This window comes from Cynocephalus volans, chromosome 8, assembly GCF_027409185.1.
Source record: "Cynocephalus volans isolate mCynVol1 chromosome 8, mCynVol1.pri, whole genome shotgun sequence".
In the NCBI taxonomy this organism is placed as follows: Eukaryota; Metazoa; Chordata; class Mammalia; order Dermoptera; family Cynocephalidae; genus Cynocephalus; species Cynocephalus volans.
Window position 1 is genome coordinate 115,272,419 of NC_084467.1, and position 16,781 is coordinate 115,289,199.

The window sequence follows — 16,781 nt, forward strand, 5'->3', positions numbered from 1 at the left end:
TCTATAATGAGAACTACAGACCACTGCTGAGAGAAATTAAAGAGGACACAAGAAGATGGAAAGATATCCCATGCTCTTGGATTGGGAGAACGAACATTGAAAATGTCCATAATACCCCAAATGATATACAAATTCAGTATAATCCCCATCAAAATTCCAATGACATTTTTCTCAGAAATGGAAAAAAAAAATCAAGGTATTTGTATGGAATAACAAAAGGCCATGCATAGCCAAAGCAATTCTAAGCTAAAAAAAAACAAATAAAGCTGGAGACATAACACTACCTGACTTTAAACTATACTACAAAGGTATAATAACCAAAAGAGCATGGTACTGGAATAAAAACAGACATACTGATCAATGGAATAGAATAGAGCATGCAGAAATCAACTCACACACCTACAACCATCTGATTTTTGACAAAGGCACCAAGCCTATACACTGGGAAAGAGACTGCCTCTTCAGCAAATGGGGCTGGGATAACTAGATATTTATATGCAGGATAATGATACTAGACCTGTACTTCTCACCATATACCAAAATCAATGCAAAAATGGATTAAAGAATTAAATATACACCCTGAAATGATAAATCTTCTTAAAGAAAACAAAGGAGAAACTCTCCAGGAAGTGGGATTGGGCACAGACTTCATGAATACAACCCCCAAAGCATGGGCAACCAAAGGAAAAATAAATAAATGGGATTATATCAAACTAAAAAGCTTCTGCACAGCAAAAGAAACAACTAACAGAGTTAAAAGACAACCAACAGAGTGGGAGAAAATATTTGCAAAATATACATCTGACAAAGGACTAATATACAAGGAACTGAAACAACTTTACAACAAAAGAAGAAGTAACCCAATTAAAAAATGGGCAAAAGAACTAAATAGTCATTTCTAAAAGGAAGATATACAAATGGCCAAGAGACACATGAAAAAATGCTCAACATCACTCAGCATTCGGGAAATGCAAATCAAAACCATCTCACCCTAGTTAGTATGGTTAGTATACAAAAGACTGTGAATGATAAATGCTAGCAAGGTTGCGAAGAAAAAGGAACTCTCATACACTGTTGGTGGGACTGCAAAAGGTGCACCCTCTATGGAAAATGGTATGGAGGTTCCTCAAACAATTGCAGATAGATCTACCATATGACCCAGCTATCCCACTGCTGGGCAGAGGAATGGAAATCATCAAGTCGAAGGTATACCTGTTTTCCAATGTTCATTGCAGCACTATTCACAATAGCTAAGAGTTGGAACCAGCGCAAGTGTCCATCATTAGATGAGTGGATATGGAAATGTGATGTATCTACAGAACGGAATACTACTCTGCTATAAAAAAAATGAAATACTGTCTGTAACAACATGGATGGACCTAGAGAGAATTATACTAAGTGAAACTAGTCAGGCACAGAAAGAGAAATATCACATATTCTCAGTTATTTGTGGGAGCTAAAAATAAATAAATTAATACCCAAATAAACTGGGGAGGCAAGGAAGAAGACATAACAGTTACAATTCCTTAAGTTGATACCACAAGCAAACAGATATGAGGTTGTTGGGAGGGTGGGAGTAGCGGCAGGAGGGAGGGATGTTTTGATAGTGAGCCACAATAATCAACCACATTGTATATTGACAAAATAAAATATATATATTTTTAAAAAGGTACAACAATATAAATTTTTTTCATTTCTTCTGAAAGTTTTGTGTGTCTCTCTGTCTCCATCTATTATGGAGTTTTGATTTGATCTGTTATTGTTGTTTGTTTGTTTAATGTGCTAATGTTGCACCTCTTGGGCACAGGGATAGTGACAGGGTGAATGCAGAGGCTCTTAGGCATCTGGAAGCTCCACTCCAAGACTCCGAGCATATGCAAACTGTCCACTGATGGACTGGTTCCCCCTGATTCCAGCTCTCCAACTGACCCATTCCCCTTCTTAGGGAAAGGGGAAAGTCAATCTCCCCTTCCCACAGTGGCTATACCTCAACCCTCGGCAGATGGGTGATCACCAAGAAGTTGCAACCACTATGCAGAGAAGCTCTTGATGTTTTGATCAAGTGTGGGGATAAAACTCACCCTGAGTAGTCTCAAAACGTGCCATGATGCTGCCCAGATACTGTGTGGGATGTGCCACCAAATCTTATTCTTTCTGTGTCCTTGCCAGGGGCACGGTAAGAGTGGAGGGCAGAAGGGGTCTCCCCTGCTCGTGAGATCTGGGTGCTGCTCTGTCTGAGGGTGGCAGTGGCAGCAGGGTGGAGGTGAGCAGAGGAGTTCAGACCTGCCTGGAGCTGTGGATACCAGGGATCAGAGCAGACAGCAGAGAACCAGTGCTGAGGAAGTGGAGGAGGTGGTGGGAGGCAGGACCACATGTAAGCTGAGGAGGGTCCTGCAATCCCCTCACCCCCAAGTATCAGTGGTTCATTGGACTTTGCATCTTAAACTCAAATTCAAAGACAAAATTATTCAGAATTTTGAGGTGGCAATTATAAAGCATTGAATCTGTGCTGCACTAGTTGTACACACATGAAGCCAGCCCTGGGTATAAGATGCACAGACTAATTGACTATTTGGGGGATGATCACGAGTCTGACTCTGACACTTCGAAGATGCTTTGACTTTGGACTCTCTCAGATTTTCAGTCATAACCCAGAGTGGTTCAGTCTTCCTCAACCAAATCCACCACCTTCCTCCTCACACAGAGGAGATGCCCATGCTTGATCAGCCAGTGTTGTCTCTTTCTTCCCTTCTGCCCCACCTTTTTATCCCCTACTTCTTGCATTCATTTGGTAGGCATTTCTTTCTGTGTGTGTTAACTTTATTTTCCTCTTCTTGTTACCCCATAGTTGAAGTCTGCACAAATTGCCCACTTCCTTTTCACTAATTTCTCACTCCACTACCTTGTTTTATTCTTCCTCTGATCTGCCTTATAAGATGCTTCTGTCCCCAGCCCCAAGCACACACCCTCTTGCTGAATCCTGTCTCTCTTTTCTCATTCCTTATACACTGGTTTCTCTTTCCCTGAGCTTGTCTTTCCCATAGTCCTATTTTATTTGAGTGAGGAAGAAGCCTCATAAAAAAGGCTTTCAAGAATCACAGTCTCTACATTTCCAAGAGTTTTCCCAGGAGCTATTCATGTGAATAATCAGGCTCAGCTTGCTAAGCTTGTAGTGTGGAGGTGTGAATCAATCTAGTCAGGAGTAAGCTGAATTTGTGTTTTGCTTTTGTTTCCATAGTCCTTAAATTCGTGTAGCATTACAGTTGTCCCTCAGTATCCATGGGGATTAGTTCCAGGACCACCAGAGATACCAAAAACCACTAATGCTCAAGACACATGTATAAAGTTGTGTAGTATGTGCATACAACCAGAGGGCTTCCAGTGGCAGCTCAGTGGTTGTTGCTGGGCTGGTTGTGGATGTTGGGGGAGCATGGCTGAGGCCCGTCCCTGGCCTGGGAACCCATGGGGCTTCCGGTCCTTCTAAATTTTATAGATGTTCTTTGGTGGTGTTAGACCTTTACTAGTTAATGTCAAATTTTGTTTCTGATCTGTGAGTATTTTTTTTTTCTTCCAGTTCTATGTTAGATTATTTGCTGTTCCCATCACTTAAACTCTACACTGGAACTAATTTGTTGTCCTTTGTTTACTTCTAAAATAGAGGAACTTACTGTGGGGCCCAGCACTTGAGCCCTGTAGTTGAGCTAAACTAAATTGCTTTATTGCTCCTGACTCCCTGTGGAAGGCTTTTTGTGTAGCTCAGGTTTTAATAGTTGACCTTGTATGTACTTCTGGATCTTGTGAGGCCTGGTACACTCAGATTACGTGGAAACTCTGGTCTGGGCCTGAGACTTTTAAGTAAACTGCACCCCTTGCAGTTTTATATTCCTGACCAGTTTCCACTGAGTGGTCCTGCACTGATTGGAGGGCAGATCAGCTGTCCACGTTGTGCCCCACTGTTCCCCTGGTGGGCCTTTCTTCATCACTGATTGCACTCCAAACACTTCCCACAGGACAGGCCATGTGCCACTCCCTTACAATGACTCTCCAGCCACTGAATGGTTCCTTTTTCTGTTGTCTGTAGCTCCTTGCTCCTACATGGGTCCACGGGAACTCTTTTAGTGGTCTTGCTGGCCTGGAGGCCAAGGCCCTCTTTTCCCCTGCTGCCACAAGCAACTTCGTAGGAAGTGCACAGCTGTGGCTTTTGTCAGCTTTTGCTCAGTGTGCTTACCAGCTCCAGCCTTAAAGTTGCCAGAAGTTGTGGGAGGGAGTGGTGTTAGGGACCATCTATTCAGCCATCTTCACCAGAAGCCCCCCAAAATAGAGAAGTTGTAAGCCAGAGAGAAAATGAGAAACTGAAGAGGAGGTCCAAGGTTAGGGACAGAGCAGATTTTTTGTTCTTGTTTTGCAGGCAGGGTAGGTTTGTCTGTTGGTTGAAGAAGGGAGACAGAAGCGATAGTATTGGAAAGGTTTGTTCAGAATACAAACCAAAGACCAACTTTTCTGAGAGAAAGAAATAATGTCTGCACACAAAATGCTGTTTCTGCTACTTCCATTTCTAGCTGCTCTTCTCCTAGGTGGAGACAATGAGGAAGGTAAGAACTATGACAACTGCTCAGTTGTGCACAGGAGAGTGGTGTGTGTGTATGTGTGTGTGTGTGTGTGTGTGCGTGTGCGTGCATGTTTCTGTGAAGTGGTTTCCCAGCATATATCTGAAGAGTAAGAGTTCCAGCCTGGAAGAATCCCCGACTTTAGGTCCCTGGGCTCTTTTGAAGGTGTGGATAAGCTGTGATACTGTGTGGAAGGCAAATGTCTGCTAAGATAACTATGGCTCTCCTTCCCTCCACATTCTGAGTCCCCCACTCAGGAGCATTTATTTCTGCATTCTCTCTCCTTCTCAGCGCCTTTTTGCTCCACATCTTATCTGTTCTTTTGCCACAGGAATCGAGCAGCCTATCTTCTACCGTCTCATCCATATCTCATCCTTTTACAACCATTCCTGGACACAATATCTTGGCTCAGGATGGCTGGGTGAGTTGCAGACTCATGGTTGGGACAACACTTCAGGAACCATCATTTACCTGCAGCCTTGGTCCAGGGGGAACTTCAGCAACAATGAACTGATGGAAGTGGAAAAGTTTATCCGTGCCTACTTTGTTAAATTTCTTCAAGCAGTTCACGACCACGCCCATCAGTTGAAATTTGACTGTGAGTTCAGTTCCCTCAATGGGGAATGCAGAGATGGGTATGAGGGGTGTCTCAATGAGTTTCTTATTTCTCTAGGAAATAGCCTCTACTTTCTTCTGAATCTTATTTCATGTTCACAACTATTAAACTTCAGTCACACTCTTTTGTGCAGGGGCTATAAGCCAGATCTGGGTTCTTCAAACACTTCAAGTCTTCTGCCATCTATGAACTACTTTTTCATTGATTGCTGGGTTGTGGTGTATTATTCTCTCTTTGAGGTATTCTGTTGCCACCCTTTTCCCTGGCCTCCAGCCAGATACCCTCTGCTTCCTAACTCTTTGACTCTTCAAAGTGTGATTTTCTCCTGCATTCAATCTCTTCAGCAGTCTTGTTCTATTCATTCTTTGTAACCCATGTGTTCCATTCCCTCAGGTTGTTATTATTCCAGCTCTCCCACACTAAGTCCTTCCTGGTCCACACAATTCACATCACCTTCTTTGAATCATTTCCCCTCTTCCTTACATTACTAATCTTTTCCTTCACCTCCAATCCCACAAATTTCACTTTCTCTGAAACTCTGATAAAATCAAACTTTGTTCTTTTCCCTCAAATTTCCCAAACTTCTCACTTCTCCTTCTATCCTCTTTTGCTTCTATTTTGTTTTATATTTTTACTCCCTCTTTCCTCTAACTCATAACCCTTTTTCTTCAGATCCTTTTGAGATGCAGGTGACAATAGGCTGTGAGCTACACCCTGGGTGGGTGTCAGTAGGCTTGCTGCAGGGAGCTTATCAAGGATCAGATTTCATGAGCTTCCAGAACAATTCATGGCTGCCATCTCCAAAGGGTGGAAGTAGTGCCCAGCTTGTTTGCAGAGCACTTAATCAGTACCAAGTCTACAAGGAAATAGCACAGACGCTTCTCAGTGACACCTGACCACGTTTCATTTTGGGTCTTCTTGATTCAGGGAAGGCAGATCTCCAGTGACAAGGTCAGTTCTACACCCTCCCCCCAATGATTTTCTATTCTAAGATTATACCTTCTCATCATCCCTTCACATTTAAGATAAGAAAAAGCTTCTCAGAAGTGGGAAAGATAAGTCTATCTAAACTAATGTGGAGATCTGAGCCTTTAAGTTTGTTTTAGGAAATTTGCCTGAACATCTTTCCTGTTCTTTGCAGTGAAGCCCAAGCCCTGGCAGTCCAATGGCCCCAGTTCTGGGCCTGGCCATCTGCTGCTGGTGTGCCATGTTTCAGGATTCTACCCAAAGCCTGTGTGAGTGATGTGGATGCGGGGTGAGCAGGAGCAGCCAGGCAGTAAGCGAGGTGACATCCTGCTCAATGCTGATGGGACATGGTATCTCCCAGTGACCCTGAATGTGGCAGCTGGGGAGGCATCTGGCTTGGCTTGCCAGGTGAAGCACAGCAGTCTAGGAGGCCAGGAGATCATGGTGTTCTGGGGTGAGAAGGAACTGGGGGGCAGGCTGAAAATGAGAGCAAGAGGTCCTCAGGTAGAGCAGGAGGCCCAGCTGAAAAATATGTTGTTTAAGGGTTTCTAGAAAAGTAATTAAGGCAAAGAATAGAAGTGTTGATAATGAGGGAACTTTAGATGGAGGCGGATGTTGAGGTTAGATGAAAGGTTCATACCTGAGGAAGGATGAACGAAGGAATGGAAGGAAATGACATTGATGAGTTAGACACTGAAATGAACTTAAACAGCCAAGGGAAATGAAATAAATCAGGGAGAGAATGGGGTAAAATGGGGCAAATCTGAAATTGTTGTGAGGCACTCTCCCACAAGAAATGCACTTATACGCCATTCATACAGAACAGGGCAGTTTATTCACTCCAGCTGGCCAGTGACCGTCTCCCAAGGAGAAATCAAGGAACAGCGGCATTGGGCCTTGGTCTTGCGGGGTTTGTAAAGGCAAAAACTACACCACATGGGTACACGGTTGTCCAGATGAACAGAGCAAGCTAGGGAGCTAGGTCATAGAGGCCGAGAATAAGCCGTTCGAGCAGTCAAGCATACAAGTTTTCATTGTGTATGGTTCCTGTTCCCATGTAATAATTCACTGTGTATGGCTCCTGTTTCTATGCAATTGTTTTTTGTTTCTATGAGAAGGTTAGCGGTTTCTCATGCAGAAGGGGGGGTAATCTGCAGGTCAGACAGGGGGCAAATGGAGATACTTAGGTTAAGCAAGGAATTCTACAGAAGTAGATAGCGTACGTTATGAGGGTGTAGGGAGCTCTATTTCATTCCCAACTCCTCTTTAGGAAGGAATCAAATCAATTCATCAGTACTTAGTATGTAAGACAAGGAGTTTGACTGATTTTACTCGTTTTTGAATGTAGCTAGTGAGGCAGGAAGTTAGGCAGGATCCAATAGTAACTAGGAGGAGAAGGAGGATGAGGGGACCAGAGATTGCTGTTGTTAAGGTCGTTAACCAAGGTGACCAGGAAAAATGATTTTCAAACCAATTTTTATTATTACTAGATGACTCTTCTCTTTCTTTAATGTGTTTTCTGACTAATGCAAGGCTGTCTCTAATAACACCCGAATGGTTGGTATAGAAACAACAGGTTTCTTCAAATGCTACACAGAATCCACATTGTTTAAGGAAGAGTAAATCTAAACCTTGTCTATTTTGAAGGACTACTTCAGCTAAAGAGTCTAAGGATTTTTCTAATCTACTGACAGATTTTTCTAATTCCCCTAAATCTATATTTATTTGTTGACTGAGTGCTTGGAGGTTCTGCTTTCCTATAATTAGGGTTGTGGTCCCCCTACAGCGGTAGACCTGGCTATGCCTAAGCCTACTAATATGGGGATTAAAATTAGTACTGCTCTTCTGGCGATAAAATGGTGGAAACCTGTCTCTCCCTCATAATAATATATTTGGGGTACTATGTATACCAGAACACACATTTCAGAGACATTAGAAAAGGCAAAAAATTGGGTAGAAATACAAGGAGTTAATCCCGTTAAACAAGCAAACCAAGTGTGAGCTGGGGCAACTGGGTAAGTGGGTTGATTTGTATTATTTACTAGTTGGGATCAGATGCAATTGGCATTATAAGACGAGGCAGACAGGTTATAGTTTGGGGAGTACAAGCAAAGTCCTTGTCCTTGGATGCCACCTAGTGTTAGTTTAGGTGTTCTACCCTGGGGATAAAGTTGATATAGGTTAGGTTTAAGTACCTAATGGAGGAGTTATGACTTAAAGATATGTAGATATTAATATTATCTATAGCTAATCCCATATAATAAGGGAGTTTGGGGCTTAAACACAGCCAGCAACTTTGAGTAACATTTGGATCGGTCATACTTAAGTAGTGGAATAATGCATCAACAGTATTTACAAGCGGGGTTTGGAATGGGAGGTCAGACCGGGGTGTAGGTTGATAGGGGCTTTAGCTAGACTAGAAGAAGGCCTAGGAGGGGGCTCATTATGGGGCGGAGGGAGGACAGGAGATTGGGGCAGTAGGTCTTTATTTGACCCTATGGGAACGTAAGTTGTATGTTCTCATTTTAATTGAATAGTAAACTCAGGTCCTGGGTCTTTACCAGTGATGTATAGGAGAATTCCCCAGGTATGTCCGGCCTTCCAGGATGTATCCATATAAGGATTCCAGAGTTTAACCGTGATATTCATAGGGTTGCATTTGTTCAGTTGGCAAGGTGCTGTGGGGCTTTTCCTTTGGGTAAGGATTATCCAGGGGTCTGTGTGAGACCAAGATGATTCAGTTTCACAGCCGCAGGCAACGCAATAGTACTCCCTTTGGGAGTGACAGGTAGGACTAGAAGCTGCTGGACAGGCATAAAATTGGGTTTGTTGGAGGCCTTGTTCATAACTGAGCTGGCTGCATCAGTGTGGGGAGATTAACATGGGTCCTCCTCCAAAATATCCACCCGGAGTACAAGTGTGAGGCTTAGAACCCGGGTTCATAAGTTAACAAAGGTCTACTAGGAAAACGGGGGCTCCAGCGGTATGGATATTTTGAATAACTTCCCCAGTGATGGCATCCCTCAATTCCCAAGTGTAATTTTTGGGTTGGTGGGGAGTTCCCACAGAAGTAACAATTAACATGACCCACAAAGAAAATGAAACTAAGCGCACTTTATCTTTAGTTGATTGGTTGGGTCCTGTGAAATGGCCCATTGTTTGGGCAGGTGGGCAATGGATGCTGTTTTGCGTTGTGTATGATGAATCCAGTGACTTGTCCCAGCGTCTTTGACAGCAGTAGGAGTGGTTAGAATGATCTGGAATGGTCCAATACAGTGAGCTTGTAGATTGTCAAGCTGGTGTCTTTTTACCCACACGTAGTCACTGGGCTGATATGGGTGGGGGTTCAGGGAGTCCCCAGGTTGAAATGCCTCTCGGACGTATGGGTGAACTTTGGAGAAGATTTGTAGAAGGGCCTGGAGGGACTGAAGCAAATTTTGGTTAGTTATTTCCTGGATTATTTCATCATTTAATTTGGGTAAAAGCAGCGGTGGCTGCCTGAACATAATTTCAAAAGGAGTAAGACTGGAGACATATGGAGTACAGCGTGCTCAGAGGAGAGCGAAAGGAAGGAGACTCACCCAATTTTCTCCAGTCTCTAGAATAAGTTTGGTTAGAGTTTCTTTTAATGTCCTATTCATATGCTCTACTTGACTTGAATTCTGTAGTCTGTGTACACAATGTATTTCCAATTTATGTTTAGGCTGTTTGCTAGTAATTGAGATACTTGTGCCATGATGGCGAGTCCATTGTCAGACCCCAGGGCAATGGGCAAGCCGAATCGCGGAATAATTTCAGTTATGAGCTTTTTAGTTACTGTTTGAGTGGTTTCATTCTTGGTAGGGAAAGCTTCAACCCACTCAGAAAAAGTGTCCACAAAGACTAAGAGACATTTATTTCCATATTGGCCAGGTTTTATCACTGTGTAGTCTATTCCCCATTCTTCACCTGGCAGTGATCCGTGACTTTTGGCTCTGGATATTTTAGGGGCGGACTTACTTGGATTAACCTGTGGGCAGACTTCACATTTATAGGTTATGCTTTTGGTTAATTTATCAAGACTGTAAATATAATAAGAACAGCATAACAGTTCACAAGCTTGGTAGCTCCCAGGTGGGTGGCTTGATGCAGCTGGAAAATGAGAGTTCTTCCTAATGCCTGGGGAAGATAGATTCTTCTGTCAGGGAGACATTTCCATCCCTTTTTGTCAGTAATTGTTTTGAGAGCCTCTGCATGTAATTTTTCTTCATCTGTATAGTGGGGCTGAGATGGTAGAACAGGGGGCGGCATAGTTGTAAGTGAAATGGGCACCCCAGTGAGAGCTACTTGTTTAGCCTCTCGGTCTGCTTTTTGATTTCGCTGGGCTTCTGTGGAGTTGTCTTTTTGGTGACCTCGACAGTGGATAATGGCCACTTGTTTAGGCACCCAGATAATCCCTAGTAAATCTAGGATTTGTTGTTTATTTTTTTATTTCTTTACCTCCTGTGGTTATGAGGCCCTGATGCCGATAAAGTGCACCACGTAGGTGGGCCGTGGCAGAGGCATACAGGCTGTCAGTGTAGATATTGACGGTTTTGTTTTTACCCATTTTTAGAGCCTCAGAGAGGGCAATTAGTTCAAATTTTTGAGCAGAAGTCCCTGGAGGTAAGGCTTTGGACCAAATAGTCTGTGTGAGTGTGACCACTGCTGCCCCAGCATACCTGATACCATCCTTGATGAAACTGCTTCCATCCGTGTAAAAGGTTTCATCCAGGTTAGGAAGGGGAACACCTTTTAGGGCTGGCCTGAGTCCTTGGAGTGCCTCCAGAGTCTCAACACATTTGTGGATGATCTGGTTTTCATTGGCATCAGGCAGGAGTGTAGCTGGATTTAGAGCTGTGGTCCTGGAAAAGTCTATATGAGATTGGTTTAGCAACATAGTTTGGTAATGAACAATCCTAGAATTGCTGAGCCATCTTTCAATGGAGCTGTTCAATAGAGCTGGGACTGCATGAGGGGCCATGATGGTTAATCTTTGGCCCATTATTAACTTGTCAGTCTCTTTTACCAGGAGGGCTCTTGCTGCCACTGCTCTTAAGCATGGGGGTTATCCCACTGCTGCAGGATCAAGCCGCTTGGAGAGACAGGCAACTGGTCTTTTCCAAGGTCCCAATGATTGAGCGAGAACCCCTTTTGCTATGCTTCCTCTTTCAGTAACAAACAGATTGAAAGGTTAGTTAATGTCGGGTAAGGCCAAAGCAGGGGCAGAAGTGAGGGCCTGTTTTAAAGCTTCAAAGGATTTTTGTTCTATTTCTGACCAGTGCAGTTGAGGTTGTTTTCCCCCAGTGCTGAAATATAGGGGCTTGGCAATTTCAACGAAGTTTGGTATCCATAGTCGGCAATATCTTACTGCCCCAAGAAACTCTTGGACTTCCCGTTTATTCTTAGGGGTTGGAATTTTTAGTATGGTCTCAACATGATGATTAGACAGAGTTCGATTTCCTTCATGAATTTCATATCCTAGATATGTGGCCCTTTTTGTACATATTTGGGCCTTTTTGGCAGACACCTGGTATCCCAAGCTTTGGAGTTGTTAGCAAGTCTTTAGTGGCTTGTAAACAGATATATTTGTCCTTTGAAGCCAATAGGAGGTCATCCACGTATTGTAATAGGATAGTTTCAGGATGTGTCTGCTGGTAGTGCGTTAAATCCTGGCTTAAGGCTTCATTAAACAGAGTGAGGGAATTACAAAACCCTTGTGGCAGTCTAGTCCAGGTTAGTTGGCCCATAAAGGACCCATCTGGATCCGTCCATTCAAATGCGAAAAATGGCTGGCTTACCTTGGCTAGCGGCAAACTGAAGAAGGCGTCCTTCAGGTCCAGGACAGTGTACCAGATGTGAGTGCACGTCAGCAAACTGAGTAACGTGTATGGATTTGGGATGGTTGGATGGAGATTTTCCGAGGTCTCGAACTGGCCTGTAGTCAGTGGTCCCAGGCTTTTTCACAGGCAGCAGGGGTGTATTCCAGGTCAACTTGCAAGGAACAAGAATATTATTATTTTTGAGTCTTGCTATGTGTTTGGCTATTCCCATTTTGGCTTCTAGGGAAATAGGGTGCTCTCTTATTTGTATGGGCGTGGCATGGCTGGCTAATTGTACTACTATTGGGGGTCGATGTGCAGTGAGGCCAGGAGGGTGGTTTTCTGCCCATACACCTGGGACTTTTTGTAGGAGACTTGTCAAGAGGTTGGTGGGTTGACTTTGGAGCGATTCATGTAGGATATATTCTCCTATTGGGCAGGTCACTAGCATTTTGATATGTTGTCCTCCTAATGTAAAGTGAGTAGTGTCCCCCTTGGGCCGAGCCCGTGGTGCACTCGGGAGTAGTGTCCCCCTCAAAGGAGATAGTGGCCTTTAGTTTATGTAGTAAGTCTCTACTCAACAGGGGGTATGGTCAGTCTCACATGACAAGAACGCATGAGTAATAGTTCCTTTTCCCAAATTTGTAATCCTAGTGGTGGCCCAGGGGTATGCTTGGAATTCTCCTGTGGCCTCTTGAATCAAGGCTTTGTTATTGGACAGCTTTTCTTTTGTTTCTTTAAGGACTGAGAAGGTGGCGCCCATATCCACCAGGAAGTCCACAGGCTTTGCCCCACAGTAAGTGTGACCCATGGCTCCTCAGGAGGGTTGTTGGAGCTTGGGCCCCTTCAGTCTGCTAAGGTTCCTCCTTGTAGGACTTGGTGGTCCTTATGTTGGGGGCACTCCTTTCTCCAGTGTCCCCTGGCACCTCCAGAGTGATCCCCCCAAGAAATGCACTTACATGCCACTCATGCAGAAAAGGGCAGTTTATTCACTCCAGCTGGCCAGCGACCGTCTCCTAGGGAGCAATCAAGGAACAGGGGCATTGGGCCTTGTTCTTGTGGGGTTTTAAAAGGCAAAAACTGCATCCTGTTGACACACGGTTTTTTCCAGGTACACAAAGCAAGCTAGGGAGCCAACAATGAGCCATTCGAGCAGTCAAGCATACATGTTTTCATTGTGTATGGTTCCTGTTCCCATGTTTGTTTGTTTAATGTGCTAATGTTGCACCTCTTGGGCACAGGGATAGTGACAGGGTGAATGCAGAGGCTCTTAGGCATCTGGAAGCTCCACTCCAAAACTCCGAGCATATGCAAACTGTCCACTGATGGACTGGTTCCCCCTGCTTCCAGCTCTCCAACTGACCCATTCCCCTTCTTAGGGAAAGGGGAAAGTCAATCTCCCCTTCCCACAGTGGCTATACCTCAACCCTCGGCAGATGGGTGATCACCAAGAAGTTGCAACCACTATGCAGAGAAGCTCTTGATGTTTTGATCAAGTGTGGGGATAAAACTCACCCTGAGTAGTCTCAAAACGTGCCATGATGCTGCCCAGATACTGTGTGGGACGTGCCACCAAATCTTATTCTTTCTGTGTCCTTGCCAGGGGCACGGTAAGAGTGGAGGGCAGAAGGGGTCTCCCCTGCTCGTGAGATCTGGGTGCTGCTCTGTCTGAGGGTGGCAGTGGCAGCAGGGTGGAGGTGAGCAGAGGAGTTCAGACCTGCCTGGAGCTGTGGATACCAGGGATCAGAGCAGACAGCAGAGAACCAGTGCTGAGGAAGTGGAGGAGGTGGTGGGAGGCAGGACCACATGTAAGCTGAGGAGGGTCCTGCAATCCCCTCACCCCCAAGTATCAGTGGTTCATTGGACTTTGCATCTTAAACTCAAATTCAAAGACAAAATTATTCAGAATTTTGAGGTGGCAATTATAAAGCATTGAATCTGTGCTGCACTAGTTGTACACACATGAAGCCAGCCCTGGGTATAAGATGCACAGACTAATTGACTATTTGGGGGATGATCACGAGTCTGACTCTGACACTTCGAAGATGCTTTGACTTTGGACTCTCTCAGATTTTCAATCATATAACCCTGAGTGGTTCAGTCTTCCTGAACCAAATCCACCACCTTCCTCCTCACACAGAGGAGATGCCCATACTTGATCAGCCAGTGTTGTCTCTTTCTTCCCTTCTGCCCCACCTTTTTATCCCCTACTTCTTGCATTCATTTGGTAGGCATTTCTTTCTGTGGGTGTTAACTTTATTTTCCTCTTCTTGTTACCCCATAGTGAAGTCTGCACAAATTGCCCACTTCCTTTTCACTAATTTCTCACTCCACTACCTTGTTTTATTCTTCCTCTGATCTGCCTTATAAGATGCTTCTGTCCCCAGCCCCAAGCACACACCCTCTTGCTGAATCCTGTCTCTCTTTTCTCATTCCTTATACACTGGTTTCTCTTTCCCTGAGCTTGTCTTTCCCATAGTCCTATTTTATTTGAGTGAGGAAGAAGCCTCATAAAAAAGGCTTTCAAGAATCACAGTCTCTACATTTCCAAGAGTTTTCCCACTCAAACATCTAAGTCATGGGTATTCCAGAAGGGAAGGAAAAAGGAGATTACATTGAAAACATATTCAACAAAATAGTGGCAGAAAACTTCCCAGGTATAGGAAAAGACAGATATTCAGATTCAGGAAGATCAAAGATCCCCAAATGTATTCAATCCAAAAAGGTCTTCTCCAAGACATGTTATAGTCAAATTGGCAAAACTCAAAGACAAAGAGAGAATCTTAAAAGCTGCAAGAGAGAAGTGTCAAGTAACTTATAAGGGAGCCCCAATCAGACTAACATCAGATTTTTCATCAAAAACTCTAAAAGCCAGAAAGGAATGGGATGATATATTCAAAATACTAAAAGACAAAGATTGGCAGCCAAGAATACTTTACATAGCAAGGCTATCCTTCTGAAATGAAGGACAAATAGTATATTTCTCAGACAAACAAAAACTGCGGGAATTCACTACCACACAACCACCATTACAGGAAATTCTCAAGGGAGTACTGGGTTTGGTACCTAAAAAATAACTACCACAGCCATAAAAACTCAAGAAAAATCAAAACTCACTAGTACAATAAAAATGCTAACAATGAAGAGAAAAAAATAGTTTATCTGCAACCCAAGAAATCAATAAATACAGAAGACAAACAGTAAATCAGAAAGAAAGGAACAAAAGATTATGTATCCAAACAAAAATCATTAAAGTGCAAGGAGTAAAGAAACACTTTCCAATAACAACTCTTAATGTAAAAGGATTAAATTCACCACTCAAAAGACACAGACTGACTGACTTGATTAAAAAGGAGAACCCTACTATATGCTGCTTTCAAGAGACTCACCTCATGTATAAAGAGACACAGACTAAGAGTGAAAGAATGGAAAAAGATATACCATGCAAATAGAAATGAAAAATGAGCTGGAGTAACTATTATTATATCTGATAAAATAGACTTTAAACAAACAAAAATAAATAAATAAAAAGAGATAAAGAGGGACACTACATAATGATAAAAGGATTCATCCATCAAGAAGACATAACAATCATAAATATATATGCACCCAATGTTGGAGCAGACAGATTTATAAAGCAAACACTATTAGACCTAAAGAAGGAGATAGACACTAATACCACAATAACAGGAGACCTGAATAACCCACTATCAATATTGGACAGATCATCTAGGCAAAGAATTAGCAGAAAAACACAAGATCTAAACAACACTCTAGACCAATTGGACTTGGCAGATATCTACAGAACATTCCATCCAACAACCTCAGAATATTTATTCTTCTCATCAGCACATGGATAATTCTCCAGGAGAGATCAAACGTTAGGTCACAAATCAAGTCTCAACAAATTCAAAAAAATTGAAATTATCCCATGTATTTTTTCAGCTGACAATGGATTAAAATTCGAAATCAATAACAAGTGAAATTCTGGAACTATACAAACACATGGAAATTAAACAGCATTCTACTTAATGACATATGGTTCCAAGAAGAAATCAAACAGGAAATCAAAAAATTTATTGAAACCAATGAAAATAATGATGCATTATACCAAAACCTGTGGGATACTGCAAAAGCAGTATTAATGGGAAAATTTATCATATTAAATACTTACTTCAGAAAAATGGAAAGATAGTAAGTAAACAACCTAATACTTCACCTTAAAGAACTAGAAAGACAAGAACAATGCAAACGCAAAGTTAGCAGATGAAAAGAAATCATTAAGATCAGAGTAGAACTTAATGAAATTGAAACCCCAAAAATGATACAAAAGATCAATGAATCAAAAAGTTGGTTTTTTGAAATGATAAACAAAATTGGCAAACCATTAGCACAGCTAATTAAATAAAGAACAGAGAAAACCCAAATAACAAAAATTAAAAATGAAAAAGGTGATATTACAACTGATACCTCAGAAATAGAAGAAATCATTAGTGACTACTATAAACAACTATATGCCAACAAATTTGAAAATCTGGAGGAAATGGATAAATTTCTGGACACACACAAACTACCAAAATTGAGCCAAGATGATGTAGAAAATCTGGAAAGACCAATAACAATAAAAGATATTGAAGATATTATTAGAAGGCTCCCAACAAAGAAAATCTCAGGACCAGATGGGTTCACAGCAGAATTCTACCAAACATTCAAAGAGGAATTGACACCAATTTTCTACAAACTATTCCAAAA

The 16,781-nt window shown here is 42.6% G+C and overlaps 1 pseudogene; it reads left to right on the forward strand.

Annotated features, from left to right (window-relative positions):
• The first annotated feature begins 4,531 nt into the window (after positions 1–4,531).
• On the forward strand, positions 4,532–6,741 carry LOC134384302 (T-cell surface glycoprotein CD1a-like; annotated as a pseudogene).
• The last annotated feature ends 10,040 nt before the right edge of the window (positions 6,742–16,781 follow it).